The 16,192-nt window shown below is 36.9% G+C and overlaps 1 protein-coding gene across 1 annotated transcript in view; it reads right to left on the reverse strand.

The window, feature by feature from the left end:
* The window catches only part of LOC5572657 (vesicular glutamate transporter 1), a 187,762-nt gene that overhangs the window by 140,352 nt on the left and 31,218 nt on the right, over positions 1-16,192 (reverse strand). The window lies entirely within an intron of this gene.

The raw sequence follows: 16,192 nt of genomic DNA on the forward strand, positions 1-16,192 counted from the left end.
GTGAGCTCGTTTCATGCTTTTATTTCGAATGTAACGTATTTTTATCATGACAACGGTGGTAATGTTACTTAAATGAATGGATTTTAACAATATATGATCAGCTCGTCATTGTTAGTGTCGATATCTTGAACATTAACTTCAAAAGCCAAATACCTTTCCTTGTACCGTAAAACGGGGTTAACTTTGATAATGCGGGTAACTTTGATAGTGCGGGACCCACCACATATAAAACGAAATAAGATAATATCTGTTAATCAGTTAAGCATAACGAATGCAAAAGTAAAGAATAATAGTGTGACACTTCATGTCAGAGCTATTTTCATTTGAATCGAGAACATTTGAGACTTCATATACGTATATTAAAAATTGATGCAACCTTAGCAATTTCGAAACGTTTACGAACAACCTGTTCTACAATCACTATTTGATGTAGTTTTGAATAGTTTGTCACTTATATTCTACAGCCTAGTTATAATAGAACTTTAATATAGTCTCAAATCTCTTAGCGAGAATCATTTTTACAAACTGGGACCATTTTTGTAACCTGAGTCTGAAATTTCCATATAACGAAAAACGCCTAGAGGTATGCAATGCCCTATAAATGTTCGTAATTCTCGCATACTCTGAGATAACGCCCTAAAAGCCATTGGTAGCCACCTGTATAGCTCGTTGTTTCTGAGCAGAAGAAGGAATAAGCATCCAAACCAACATCACGGGCAGGTAGATAATGATCCTTTCTTCCCCATAGCGTTGTTAAATAGCATGAAAATCCATTCAAATCCTCAGAAACAACGAGCTACACTCATGGTTACCAATGGCTTTTAGGGCGAGATCAGAAGTTATGCGAGAATTCATTTAATTATGTTTAATTTATGCTCCATTATCAAAGTTACCCCAAAACAGAAAACCGACTTTCGATTAAGGTACCGCGGGGCAAGTGAGAATACGGGGTAAGTGGGGCGTTTCGTCATAGCTCAACTAGGAAAAGTTTTTCATGGGGGTATTCTTCTAGAAAGTTGAAGATACAATGACAAGGAATGTATTTAGTACTAAACATATTGTTATTTTTATTACCATGTGGTTCATGTAACAGTTGTCAGTTCAGCGCCATTTTCAACTTGCATGACAAATTGTGACACGTTCCACGTCTTGCATTGACTCGCAAAAAATAAATGTGTTTTAAATCGAATTTCCATCAGTATGCTATAATTTTGAGTATTATTACAAGCTGCTAACGATAAACCAGTATTTTGTTTTCATTTCATATGAAATTTTCGATGGTCTATCTTACCCCAGAATATATTTGTACCTGGGGTAAGTGGGACCTATCAAAACAAAACCCAGAATCAAAACTTTTCGTACACGTTTCATACATTCTCCTAGAGAGTAGCACTAAAACATTCAAACAAATGATTTTTATCAAAAAAGATCAACAACAAATTACGTAATTGCATAGGAGGGAGAAGAAAAGTGTTATTATTCTTTATTTTTAAATTTATTTTTTATTTATGAAATACGACTTCAAAATTGAACAAACACACAGCTGAAATTTGAAATACATCATGAGAACGATTACTTTTCTATTTTATTTGAACTTTATTTGTTATTTCTACCAAATTAAGTAGAGAGAGAAAACAATTCCACCCCATAAGGTGGTTTTCTGCCATGCATATAAATAATAACAAAACATATTTATAATTTCGTCAATTATTGATTGTTTATGTTCTACATTTTAATTAACAACTTATAAATGATATATTTTGAACATGTTTAATACCTTTTTACGCTTTTATTGAGGAATTTTCAGTTAATATTAAATGTGAGTTGACATACTATTAAATAAAGGGTTTCTTCCTAAAACGTAACGTATTTTATGGTTGATTCCTTATGTACATCAAATATGTACTTAAAATTAAAAATCTATGAATTATCAATCCTATTATTGTAATGGTTGACTTACTGATGTGGATTGACGCATGAAACTGGATGTGTCCCACTTGCCCCGCTTAGCGAGGCAAGTGGGACCATTGGCTCATTCTAAAACTTTTTTCCAAGGTTTTCACAATTTGGAAATTATTCGATTAGTTTCATGCACACACCAGCAAATATGTTGCCAAAACGTGATTGTGTTGTTGGATTTGAAAAATATTGACATTTGAAAATTTGATTGAACAATTTGTTTGAACTATCGTTTTTTTCGTTCCCACTTGCCCCGCGGTACCTTATATGAAAAATTATATATCCATTCAAAATAAATCTTTCGGCAATCTATCAACTGCAATCGATAGCTAGGATGCCAGTACTTGTTTTAAAAACAAAAACAAAAAAAAAATTGAAACAGCATGTATAAATATTCAAGATTTCTTTGAAAAAACTTTCAAAGTAACCCCGTTTTACGGTATCTGATTTGCATCATTATATAAAATAACCTTTGAATGATTCCACTCTAAAAGCGTCGACTTACCGTATGTTCATGTTGTCTTTAGAGTACTGATAGGTGATTTTTTTAACTGATCCCATCACCAAAGTGAATCCTGATCATATAGCTATGATTCTTCCCCACTAACTCCTTCCTGTGACAACCATGAAGATGCAGTGGTGATCTCGGTCTCTAGAAACAATTGATCTCACCCCAACATTACTTCCCTTCCCCGATGATCGTACGGACGTGGCCGGCACCATTATTAACTTCTTAATGATTGGAGTTCTCAATTAATATTCTGGTCAATCACAGAGTAGCAACTACGAATTTTACGGTCCCAATGCTTATGCTTATACTTATCAGTCCCCAGGACGTTCGCTTGATTGAGAATGCTTTCGAAATCCTGAATCACTTGATTTACAATTGAAATAATAAGTCCTAAGGTAAAATTGTGCGCGCTTTCAAACTGCATACCAAGTTTTTTCGAAATAAGTTGGTATTTTTTCGCAATAAGTAATAATGTGTTTAGAATAATTATTTTAGATAATTTCCAAAAGAGCTTAGAGCCAGGGTTCAATTGAGAAATCTTATTTTCAAACTTTGTGTTTCTTAATTGTGAAAAACGTTTATTGATGTCTTTCTGCAAATCCTGCCATATAATTTTCATAGCAGGATCGCGAGTGCGTTGAAATTGCCTTCTCCTCACGTTTGAATGGCGGATGTCCTTGAACCCCTGAGCAACTTTGCCGAAGACCCGAATTTTCTATCTCGTATGGATCACAAGCTAGAACTAGTTCAAAATGCTCAATTTTACATTCTCACTAGCGCCACCTAGCGGCAAAATCGCGAACTAAACTGTTCGCTTTCCTGATGTCCCTGATCCCCTGAACAACTTTGCTGAAGATCGCTTCTTTGCAAGTCGTAAGGATCTCGAGATATAGCAATGTGAAATTACCTGTTTTGAGGTGATGCTAAACTTTTCGGGGGTGATTCAATATTCAGCTGAGTGTTGCAATACTTATTTTAGTGAGTCCGTATTTATGACGGGTAGTGTATGTATGTTTTAGCTGTTAGAAAATTAAACAGCTCGTCCTCTTTACCACTCATAGAACGAGCATTCCAATTTGAAATATTTATTTTTTAGATCCATTAGATAAACGTAATCCAATAACAATTTGATTAGTAAATTTTACATAAACTTGGACTGCTTCAGTCATAGTTGTGGTTTTGAACATTGCATCAATCATTTGATTCAATTGTTCAGATAGAAAATGAATATCAGAGGGAGACATATTACTTGTAGTAGGTTTATTATCTGATGATTTTCAGTGAGAATTTTTGGTAGACGAAGAGTCGGAATAGAAGCTTCCTGTGGTGGCAGGGTTTTTTCCACTGGATTTGAAACAACTAGAACGGGTACTCGTAGTATGAAAAGGGAAGGAGTTCAAACGACCTGCTACGATATCGGCAAAGGATTTACCTTGGGTAGATCCATTCAAAATAAAATGATTCGAAAGGCTACCAACGGATTAAAATTAGTTTGTGAATGAGCATAATTATAATCTTCCTGATGGGTACACAGTTAAAAATTATGAAGATTACACGTCATGTAAACTTCATTTATGCGATGTAAATATGACGTAATGTAAATTTAAGTCTAAAATCATGTAAAAATGTGTTATATGTCATGTAACCACAGAGGATCCTGCTGGATTACATCATATATAATTGAAGTTTACATGACATATCATGTAAATATCCATGATACTCCACGCTCCAATTATGTGCATTATATGTCTCAGAAATTTACACGTTTCGTTCGAACTGTGTATGATTCTTAATCAAGCGATCGTTAACTGAAAAATGAGCATTGTTCGATACTCTACCAAGTAAAGTAAAGTTATCGTAACGGACATTACCGTTTATATGCCTGGCACGAGCCTCATCGACTAGCCTACGCGAAGGGCATTCCCAAAAGTTAGGCTTTCGAATACCCCCGCAATTGGCGCACTTGAGCTTCATTCTAATCTTCCTTCACAGGACAGAAATCATACAAATCATGCATTTATCATCCATGCGACAATATTTTGTACCATGTCTCCACTTTTGGCACCGACGGCACTGAGTGGGGTTCTGAAAATGTCCTCCAAGTTTCTGGAAATGATCCCATGTCACACGGACATCGAACATAAGTCTTTCCTTTTCTAAAGCTTTAATATTATTTAGAGCTTTTTGGTTTAAGTGAACTAAATAATACTCTTGAGAAAGCCCTTTTCGAAGAATGCCAGAATGGGTTCTCTTTATCATAGTGATTACTTGAAGTGGGGAAAATCCAAGTAAATCATTTATTTCATTTTTGATCTCTTCAGCTGACTTATAGTCACTTGAGAGACCTTTCAAGACGACTTTAAACAAACGCTCAGTTTTGTCATCATAAGTAAAAAATAGTGCTCCTTCTCTTTAAGATGATTGAGAAGAAGTTCGCGATTTTTAGGAGTTTCCGGCAAAACGCGACAGTCTCCTTTCTTTGCGATTTGGAAGGAAACCTTGATTCCTCTAAAGGTGTTCAAGATCTCCTGCCTAAATCCCCCAAATTCGGAACAACTGATCTCGATAGGCGGCACTCTTTGCTTCCTCACTTGAATCAGAGAGCCTGGGCTATAGACTGCTTCGATTTTGTAAATTCTGGAAAATTTGTCTAGAGCATCGAACTGATTGCTCATTTCGATGCAAATATCAGCATTATTCAATTCACCATTGGAAGAAAGTTCGCATTCCGGAGAAACATTCTTTCTTCCATGCTTGCCACGTGTAGTGACAGTTTTAAATCCCACTTTTTTGGAAGGAAGTTGTGAATTCAGAGATTCACACTTCCTTTTGTTGGTAGTTGCAACCATGTTTAGTGAATAAACGAAAGAAGACGTGGCCTTCGAGAGGTTTTTTTTACCAAGACGGTGTCCAAAAGGACTATCATCGCTAGCTTTCGCTAACGGGTTCAACAAAAAATAGAAGGCAAACAAGGGATCCTAACAAGGTTCAATAGTAATACACATTAAAAGTCAAATGTATTTCATTCCATTCCACATCGAGCAACAATCAAATTTAACACCCATTTGAGCCGAACTAAACTACCCGTAACCATAACAATAATTGTCGCCATTACCACCGGAGAACCCTTTTCGCAGCTATTATCTAAACACCACACACCGTCGCCAACAACGAGGCCGTCTGATGCATTGTAAAATTCATACAACAGATGGAGCCTCCAGTCATCATGCTGGAGCACTCCAGTTACAGACATACAGTCTGTGGCATCCCAGAGTGCACACATTCGAATCCTCAAGAGTCGTCGTCATCCTTACACCATCATTACACGCGCCTGATAGTAGGCAACCAGGACAGCGCAAAAAAATCTCAACAACCGAAGCAATTTAATCATGTTAATGGATTTTATTGTTGTGCTGAATAAGCATTCTGTATTGTTCTGCGAAACGTTTCCCGGCACTTTCCACTTTGCTTCCCATTCGAAACCCGGTCTCGGTTCAACTTCGGTGCCCGAAGAGAAGAAAATCGAGCCAGGCATTAACATCTATGTTCTGGCTTTTAATTTCAATTAGGCGACGACACTCTCACTCTGTTCAAACATTCGGCCGGATTCCGAGAGGGAATTGTTTTCGCTTTGGAGTCCAACTGAGCTGGACCGAAGTAGTGGTCTGCAACCTGTGAACCTTCCACATTCATTGTACACAGCAGCTGTCCGGAATCCAATCGAATGGAGGGTGGAACCTGTTTAAAATGCACTCGTTGAAATTGAAACATCCAAAATGAGGATTTATTGTTTTAATTTATGTGCCGGCGGACGGAGCCATAGACTAAGGAAAGCAGGAAGGTAGAGTAGCGCTGGGATCAATTGTGGATTTATGTTAATTTGTCGCGTTTGAAAAGAGCAATGTTTATCAAACGCTACCTCTAATACCTTGCAAACGGAAACAAAATTCGCCCTGTATAAAACATTGTTTCTTCCGGTGGCTCTCTACGGGCACGAAGCGTGGACGTTGAAAGAGTCAGACTGGAAAGCTCTCGGTTTTTTCGAGCGTAAAGTGCTGCGGACAATACTCGGTGGGAAACTCGAAAATGGTATGTGGCGCAGACGCATGAATCACGAGTTGTATCAAGTATTCAAAGATGCGAATATTATCAAGCGTGTAAAATACGGCAGACTTCAGTGGGCTGGTCACGAATGTCGGAAGAAAGAATTGCGAAAATAATATTCAGCAGGGAACCAGGTAGAGGTCGGCGGCTTCGGGGAAAACCACGAATACGCTGGCTGTACGCAGTGGAAGAGGACCTGGCGACCCTAAACGTTCGGGGCAACTGGCGAAATTTCACCCAAGACCGACGAAGATGGAGCTCTACAATACGCCCGGCAATGGCGTGACGCTACGCTGTAGCCATCAAAGATCAAGGTATCATGCAGCAGGCTCAATGATAGTGGTCGATTTTATGGACGTTACAATTAGACAAACGAACATGTATCCGAAACAAAAATCAATAAATCTCTGATACAATATATTCCTACTTGCACTTTAAATGGAAACAATCAATATCACAATTGTTATAACAAAGTTATCACAAGAGGCACACTGTAGAATATTTGAGAAAACTTGCAAGGAAAAACCTCGCTCTTTCCATCCAGTTGTAACGCAGAAGAGGTGTAAAAACCTCACCACAGATTTCAGGTCAGAGACAAGAGCCCCTGCGGGGAACTTCTAAGGGCATACTAAAACAACATGAAAACAAACCGCTCCCCAGGGGTCGAATTAAATTTGCTGGAGGGATAAGGCGGCAGGAAAATTGAAACATGATATCCAGCTATCTGTTATACGTTTTTCTAGATAGTCGACTCGATTGAAAATAATAGAGATGCTAGAAAAATAACATCATAAAACTGATGATATTTTGGTGACTGTTTCTTTAGTCACAATTTCCAATTTCCACTAGGCTGAAGGATTCGATCAAACCTGTCACGCTTGATGGGCGCCAAAACTCATAATCGTCACCTGAGAGAGACTCGCGAAGAGGAAAAATATCAACGTCATATGCAGCCCAGATTCCCCTCTCACGAAACGTCAAATGCAGCCCACCGTTTTAATGGCTGAAAAAGTGAAAAGTATTGTGTTCAAAGTAAACTGTTATTAAAAACCTCAGTCGGCGGAGCAGTTTTTTCCAAAGTTGCTGATAAATCTAAGCAGAAGATTAATTATTTCTAATGTCTGCTACGTTTGCTGGCATGAAATTTCACTCATACGGCTATTTATGATTCGATGTGATGCAAACTCAATCATTTTTTGCTGAGAGGTTCATGTGAGGATTGGAACAGCATGCGCATAATTGGTATAAACACAAAGTGGAATAAGAAAAAAACTCAGCAATCACAGAAAAAGAAGACCGTCTTCGCGAGTCTCGTCTCAGATCGTCACCATTAGTCATAGCACGGTGTTGGATCTGCTCTTCTGCCTGGGAAAGGAAGTGGGGAAGATGGCACGCGTCCGAGCTAATGCATCCACGTGGTCATATTGTTCGGTTATATGCTTTTTATTCACTGATCGCCCTGCCACCGCACCACACCACAGCACCACTTGCTCGTCCCATCCTTGCACAATGGTCGAGTTCCGGACAAAGAAGCGGCCAAAATTGCAAATAAATAATTATTATGTTTTTTTAATTTCAAAAAATTTAATGCGATGTAACACACACACCCTCTCACCGATTTTTGCGTTACGTTACCTCGATTTGGCGGCACTCTTTGTTTTATAACTTGAATCGAAGAGCCTGGGATGAGCTGCTTTGATTTGGTGTTCGGAAAATGTGTCTAAAGTATCGCTACTGATTGCTCATTTCGCTGAAATGCTAACCGTTGTTTGTTTGCTTGTATTTCAGGAAACCGAACAGACTCAAATTCCGAACACCTTGTCGTAATTGTTATATTTATAATGGATATAGTATAATAATATTAGGATATTTTGCATGGGGGTAATTTCCATACAGTAAGAATGATTGTAACGTAATTTTTATGCATTTACAGCGCCTACTTTTAAAATAGTAAGCATTTGTAAAAAAGTGACAGCGCACAAGTTATGAAAAAGTGCACCTGCTAGCAATTTATTCTCAAACCGGCTTCGTTACTATTTCAGTTATTAGAGTGTTGTTTCGTGTTTTGTTTGATTTGTTTCGTACTACAAGATAATTAAAGGTAAGAATAATTGATTGTTGAACAACTTAATGCCAATTTTGGGCAAAAATCCTACAAAAAGCAATAAAATAAGTAGTGATCGTAATATGAATCATGTTCTGAAGCTTGATTCAAATGTCGAACATAGTGTAAGAAACTTTATTTCAGGTGCTTGCATCGTTTGAAATGGAAACTAAAAAAGAAAACATTCAACGAACGTTGGAATCTGTAGCTGGCGGTACATCTCTCCGAGCGGCAGCTAATATGTTTAACATCCGTGTAACAACGCTGTATGATCGGAAAAAAGCAGTCATTCGTAGAGATGTCGCTGGAAAACCCACTGTATTATCACCAAGTGAGGAGTGGGAGATTGTTGGTTGGTTGGAGGACATGGCCGCAGCAGGTCATCCGATATGCGAAGAGATCCTCAAAATCAATGTGGCCCAGTACGCTAAGCAGTTGGGAAAATCGGAATCATTCCGATCTGGAATACCCTCACGTGGCTGGGTTTTGCGCTTTCTAAAAAGACATCCAACGTTTTCAAAGCGAACTGCAAATCCCATTTCGAAAAGGTGGATTGTCACGCCGGATGAAGTTCGTTTATGGTTCCAGGAAGTTGAACGGTATCTCGCAAAGCACGATTACCTGGACATACTGAACCATCCTGACCGCATTTTCAATATGGATGCAAGTGCTTTCGAAATGGCCCCAAATCCTCGCAAGAAGAAAGTTTATGCTAAGCGAGGTATACGTATTATTATATAGTATATTATTCACCGGCTATTTAACATCTCTTTCTCTTTCTTGCAGGTACGAAAAACGTACAGTCCATTCAAGGAAATTCCAACCGTGAGTCATACACGGTACTGATGACTGGATCTGCTTCAGGAGTACTTGTGGCCCCTTTAGTTCTATTTCCGTACAAGGAAAGGCTGCCGCGAGATGTTTCCTAGAGTATCCCAAAAGGATGGGGTGTCGGGCGCACTGAGAGTGGTTGGATGAAGTCGGAAGCGTTTCTAGACTGCTTGAGGAACGTTTTCCATCCTTGGTTGCTCAGAAATAATGTGAAGCTTCCCGTCATTGTATTTGTCGATGGTCACCGTTCACATGCGACCTACGATACAGTTAATTTTTGTAAAAGTCATGGTATCGTTTTGGTCTGTTTGCCTCCGAATTCTACCCATTTCATCCAACCACTTGATGTTTCATTTTTTAAACCAATGAAAGCTGCTTGGGACACTGCACTGGTCAAGTGGCGATTCGATAACGGAGGAGCAATGATTTCAAAGCCGGACTTTGCTCCTCTTTTGAAACAAGCTATTGATTCGATGAACGGCATTGAACAAACATTGACCAATGGATTCAGAAAATGTGGCCTGCATCCGTGGAACTCCGAGGCCATAGATTATTCATCTTTTCCTGATCCATCTGCAGTTCATCAAAGCAAACAGCCAAACAATATTGTATCTACGACCTCTACGGAACCATTGAACTAGAGCATCCCTTCAACAATTTTCCTTCGTGAACTAAATCGTCATCTGTCACCTGAAGTTTTGAAAACTTTTAAAGACGAGCGGCGTAATCTCATGCGGACTGGGGAGCTTGAAGTAACGCATCTCTTTAATTTATGGAGAACCATCAAAGATGAAGTAGACAGGCCACCGGAGTACTTTGAAATAGATCCAGCATTAGTTGGCCTCGATATTACCCTTGATGGAGAAGGAAGCGCTGTTTTGAATGAATGTGTTCCTTTTGATGTTGATTGTGAGAAAGACGGGAGTGGTTATCTGTTCATTTTTGTAGAAAGGAAATCAAATTGATATTTTCAGATCATAATGAAGATGCGAACTTTTTTGAGCATGAACGCCAGACCTGTGAAGTTATACAATTGGAGAATTACGAACATATGTTTAAAGAGTTAGATTTTGAGCGTAATTGAAAGAAATTAAAATTAAATGTTTTTGTTTTTAATGTAAACAATACTTTAATTAAAGGTGATCGCTATGATACGGTAGAGAACATTTTTCTATTACTGGGCTGTTCCGCAGAAAAAGACATAGCTGAAGAGCGTAACTCAGAAGCTCATTCTTCTATCAAGAAAAGGAAACGATGCACACCAGCAGTTGCGACAAGTGAGGCTTGGGAAGAGTTTTATAAAGAAGAACTAGTAATAAAAAAACAAATTCAACTTGCAAAACAAAAACGAAGAACGGAAACAAAAATCATTGGAAAAGGAAGAACAGAAGACAATAAAAGCCGCGTTGAGGGTACTGAAGCAGCATGAAAGAGATGAACTGAAAGAACAGAAGAAGAAAGAAAGAGATGCAGTAAGAATCAAGAAAGCTAAAGAACGCCTGGAGAAAATGAAGAAACAAGCAAAAACTATAAATTAAGACAATACTAAAACTATAGACAATTTAAACTTTACTATAATTTAATCTCCACGATAATTGTTTCATTATTATTTCATTTACTATTGTAGTTATAATTCGACTTAATAAATATATGTATAATGCACAACATATTTTCCTTCAATGCACTCTCCATGTTAAACATTTTTAAAACCATTTTTGAGTGAAGGGTTTGATTTCAATTGTTGTATTGTTGGTCACCTCGATAGTAGAGCAACAAAAAATTGTCGGTGATTGTAGCACGGTCCTTTGCTACATATTTTAGCATGTGTCATCTTATTGGATCTCCAAATAGTCGAGCCATTTTTTCTGAATAATGGTGCGTCTGGTTGTTAGAATCCCGGCATAATCAAATTTAGTCTGTAACATAATTAAAAATTAAATCTTATTGATTTCCTGTTCAACAACCTGGAACACTCAAACAAACTTTTCCTTTTCCATTTGAAAATATGTGAGTGAGAATCAGCCATATTGAAAGAAGCAAAAGGATTTTTCCAAGAACACGCCTATAATATTCGATTGATTTTCAACGACTTGTTTAAATAAGGTATTTTTCAAATGTTAAGGACTGTTCATTTTATAAAGTGGACACTTTGTTTTTGCTATATCTTTTTTATTTATTGATAAAATCGTAATCGGTTTTCTGTGCATCGTTCAACTATTATTCTACAATACTATTAAAATATAAGATCTTAGAAAATGCTTTTGGTTGAAGAGCCAAATAATTTTTCCAAAAACTCCTAGGAAAAGCTGTTCGTCAAAGTTTAACATTATTTTTCGCAAAACAAAAATCCTAATTTTTATGAACATATTGTATGTTTGTATCCTTTACTATTCTACAAAAGGTATAGCTTAAAAAAAATCAACTATATTCCACCATTCTCTGACATTAGGTAACTTTAGTGATGCACCATTTATGGCCAAATTTGCTGATACACCATCCTTTCACTTCCAGCAAAAGAGGAAAGTAAAAAGCGTGTTCAAAACTGGTCTGGTTTACTAAATAAACTATATTTGTGCAAACGAGAGCCAAATCGTGCGTTTAAACCACAGTCCTAAGCACAAATTTTACTGTTTATGGTGGTTTTACTAAAAAGTCTCATACTTTTAAAATCGTGTACGCATATTTATCGATCTGCAGCAAATTGTAAATGGTTTTTTTCCGAAAATTTCAATTGGTAATCTCAGAATAACATATTACAAAAATAATAGGTGCAAAATGAAGTCGATTTTATTACAGCAGTGTTGCCAATTTTGATGATTGTCAATGTACTTTGAAAGGTCTTCTAAGAATAAAGCAATTGTGTATCTATTGTGCTTTAAATGTCACCTGGGGACTTAATAAGTAACTCTATGAAGGCGTAAGTCATTTTTCATATTAATACTATATTAGGACTTCCGTCAGGACGTACTTTTAACCAAAAAATTCTACTCATACCGATCCCCTTCAATTTTAAAATAGTTTTCTCTAAAAATATAGGGGGAAAATGATGTTATTATATCTGTAAAATTGTTGTTCCAAAAATAACTTGATTTTTTCTATCAGGCTTCTAGTTGATGATGCTTTCGAAGAACAAGTCCTTTTTGAAAATAAAAAATATAAATTGTCGAATTTTCCAGCCAATTTCTAACAATCATTGATTTTGATAACCTCCAAAAACCGACCGTTCTAATCGTTGTTCCATATTCGTGTGAAATTTAATAAATTTTGGAGAATTTTTATTATCACAACATTGTACAATACTAGTCAAACGATGTGCAGAAAACCGATTGAAATTTCATTGATAAATTAAAAAGATACAGCATGCACAAGGTGTCCACTTTATAAAATGAACAGTCCTTAATCGCATCAATGATTTAAATTGTACAGCATAGAATCAATAGTACAAAGTATTATATTATTTCATACATTATGTAGTTTGTAGCTTAAATGAGCAAAATTATGCGTCATTCGATCACAATTTAAACAAAAATAATGAAACAAATTCATTCAATTCACCATGTTCGGAATTTGAGACACAAGTGTTCGGAATTTGAGTCAGTAGCATAATTGGTGTTCGGAATTTGAATCAATACTGACTGATATAGTTTTCAATTTGGAGCCTTAATTGTTTGTTTTTAAATATTTTTTTCGATGGTAACGTTGAAAATACACAAAAAGTCATCAATGAAGTGAATAACATCCACACAAAATTGTGAGAATAATTAATACAGTAACACTTAATATGCAAAAGTGCTCAAGTGTTCGGAATTTGGGACAAAACGGTACACACTTCAAATGCTTCACACTAAGTTTCTGCAATTTGATGAGGACAATAAGTCCAATGAATCAGTTGAAACAGGTAGTTTCTGACCATATGTCAGTATAAATATATTTCACAAAAGTTCTGAAAATATTATGCATCAATAAGACCATGTGAAACGTTTCTTCAACAGTTGATTGTTTCTGTGTCACATAAAACGTATAACATTTTTTTAGCGTGACGAAATAATGACCGACACTTCTAGGCATACTCGGATCATTTTGATAAAAATTGAGCTTAGCTGCTTGTTGATATCCAGTTCGAACCCCCTAGATATTAACCATTTCACCCTCTGGAGAAACGTCCTTTTTTCATGTTTGCCACGTTTAGTGACAGTTTTAAATTTCCACTTTTTTGGGAAGAAGCTGTGAATTTAGAGATTCCTTCCTTTTGTTCATGGTTGCAATCATGTTCAGTGAATAAAAGAAAGAAGACGTGACCTTCTAAGAGGTTCTTTCCCAAGACGGTATTCAAGAAGGATTACCACCGCTAGCTTTCGCTAACGGGTCCAAACAAGGATCGTAAAGGGATCAATAGTAGAAAAAATAGTTCTGAAAAGTACTGTTATAGTAGCGCTGAGAAGTACTGTTTTATGACTTTAGGTAGTTAAAAAAAACTTCCAAGCGCAGAGAGAAATTGTGTACGCATTGCACGAAGCGCACTGATCATTAAGCACAAATATTTCTGCGATTTAGACGATAAACCTAGTTTTGGCCAAATTTTATCTTTTTTCCGACCATAGTGCCTTGTTACAAATTGCTTGATGTGTTACTTACACGAAGTCAGTGGCGACGAGTGCGACTACTGTTTTCCATTCCGCACCATAAATCGCATATCAGCATAAATACAGTTGCTATTCCTCGACTCTCCTGCGCCCCTCTTCGGTAAAAAAGCGATATCCAGTCGAGGGAGGGCGAAGCGTAACAGAGCGTTCAATTTGATGTAAAACCATATCGCATTTAATATTTATATTTTGCTCACGGGGTGAAAACATGGAAGAAGGGTGACTTTTTTTTAGAACCAACGCAACGTGGGGGATTTTTTGAAGAGAGAAGTTCTATCGGCGGTAAGAGCGGGGTGGATAGCGGAAGGAAACTCTTTGATTTTATAAATCACGAAATTTCATCAGTTTGCCGAGGGTAGATCTGGGCAGAGAGATACAATTATTGTCCTGTCTGGGCTGATGAAGGGAACGTCGGCCGTCGGATCGTTGATGATATTTGCGCCAAATGAAGTGGAGCCGGATGAAGTTTATTAGGAGCGAAGTACTTGCATGTCGGGCTGGCTTTGTGACTGCAGGCAAATTGAGTCGTCGAAGGAGAGGAAATAATATTAAATAGCACATGTTGAAGATGAGTGACGGGTGCCATTCTTGGGCATCATCGTTTAATGATGCCCAGCAGCGGTTACGTCAATGGGTTTTAGGAAACTAATTAAGTAGAACTGTCTTTCACTCTACTCTATGGTATTTTGATGGAATGAGGCATTCTTGCGTATAATGTGACTGAAATATGAAATCCTTATACTTGTCCTTGCACATGTTTTTAAAAACTTAGCTGTTCAAAAAGCATTTGAAGTAAAATAAAATACTCGAGGATTTTTATTCATTTGTGGGCATGGAGGAATGTTGTTTCGATAAGACCTTCAGAAAGCGTCCATAGCAAGGTCGGAGAAAACCCCAATCGTTGGTGTAAAAAGCTACTACCAACGGAATAGAATAAAGACTAATGATCTTCATTGAAGTCAGAACAGTGGCCTTCAGCAGAATCTACTTTGACAACAAAGAAAGCCTAAGTGCATCAAAATTGTTATATTTTCAATCAAAAAGTCATGCTCTAGTAGACAACTATATTTTTCCAATTGACGAATTCCATGTCAAATCGGTCAATCACAGAACTCAACCATCTTCGATTTGCAGTAAATTTTGCACATGTTTTTGGTATGATACAATAAGTGTTTTCCATAGAAAAATCAATCATTTTGACTCGAGAATAACTTACGAAAATGGCCTATACATTTTGGCATGCAACTTATTTGAAAAATTCTAACTCTGAAAATGTTCTATCAAGAAGTTGTAGTGAACCGTTTGGCCTACAAGAAAAATATATACACTGAAAAAATATTTTATGTTTTTTCATGATAAATTCAAAAATAAAACTTAAATTTTAATTTAAAAAACCCCATTTTTAATATTTTTTAAATTTTCACCATACAATCTTTAGAATTTCTCCATCATGAAATTTTGTCCCAAACATATGTATACTATCAAGATCCAATGGTGAAAATTTAAAAAATATTAAAAATGGGGCTTGGTTTTTTTTTTTCTATCTTTATTATCGAGATTTTTAGCCCTGGCTAGTACATCTCATGACCAACGGCTTTACTTCCCTTCCGAAGGAAGTCGTCACTGAAATTTTTAGTGACTATCTCGGGGATGGGATTCGATCCCAGGTCCTCGGCGTGAGAGGCGTGTGTTCTAACCACTACACCAGGTCCGTCCCCCCAACGGGTTTTGTGTAATTTAAAATTAAAGTTTTATTTTTGAATTTTTCATGAAAAAAGCATAAAATATTTTTCAGTGTATATTTTTTTCTCATAGTCAAAACGGTTCACTACAACTTCTTCATAGAACATTTTTCTCTAGAATCAACAGTTTCGAAGTTAGAATTTTTCTAATAAGTTGCATGCAAACACTTATAGGCCATTTTTAAAAGTTATTCTTGAGTCAAAATGATAAATTTCTCCATGGAAAACACTTATTGTATCATACCAAAAACATGTGCAAAATTTAGTCCAATCGAAGACTATCGAGCACGATTTTTAT

This window comes from Aedes aegypti, chromosome 2 (genome assembly GCF_002204515.2).
Source record: "Aedes aegypti strain LVP_AGWG chromosome 2, AaegL5.0 Primary Assembly, whole genome shotgun sequence".
Classification (NCBI taxonomy): Eukaryota; Metazoa; Arthropoda; class Insecta; order Diptera; family Culicidae; genus Aedes; species Aedes aegypti.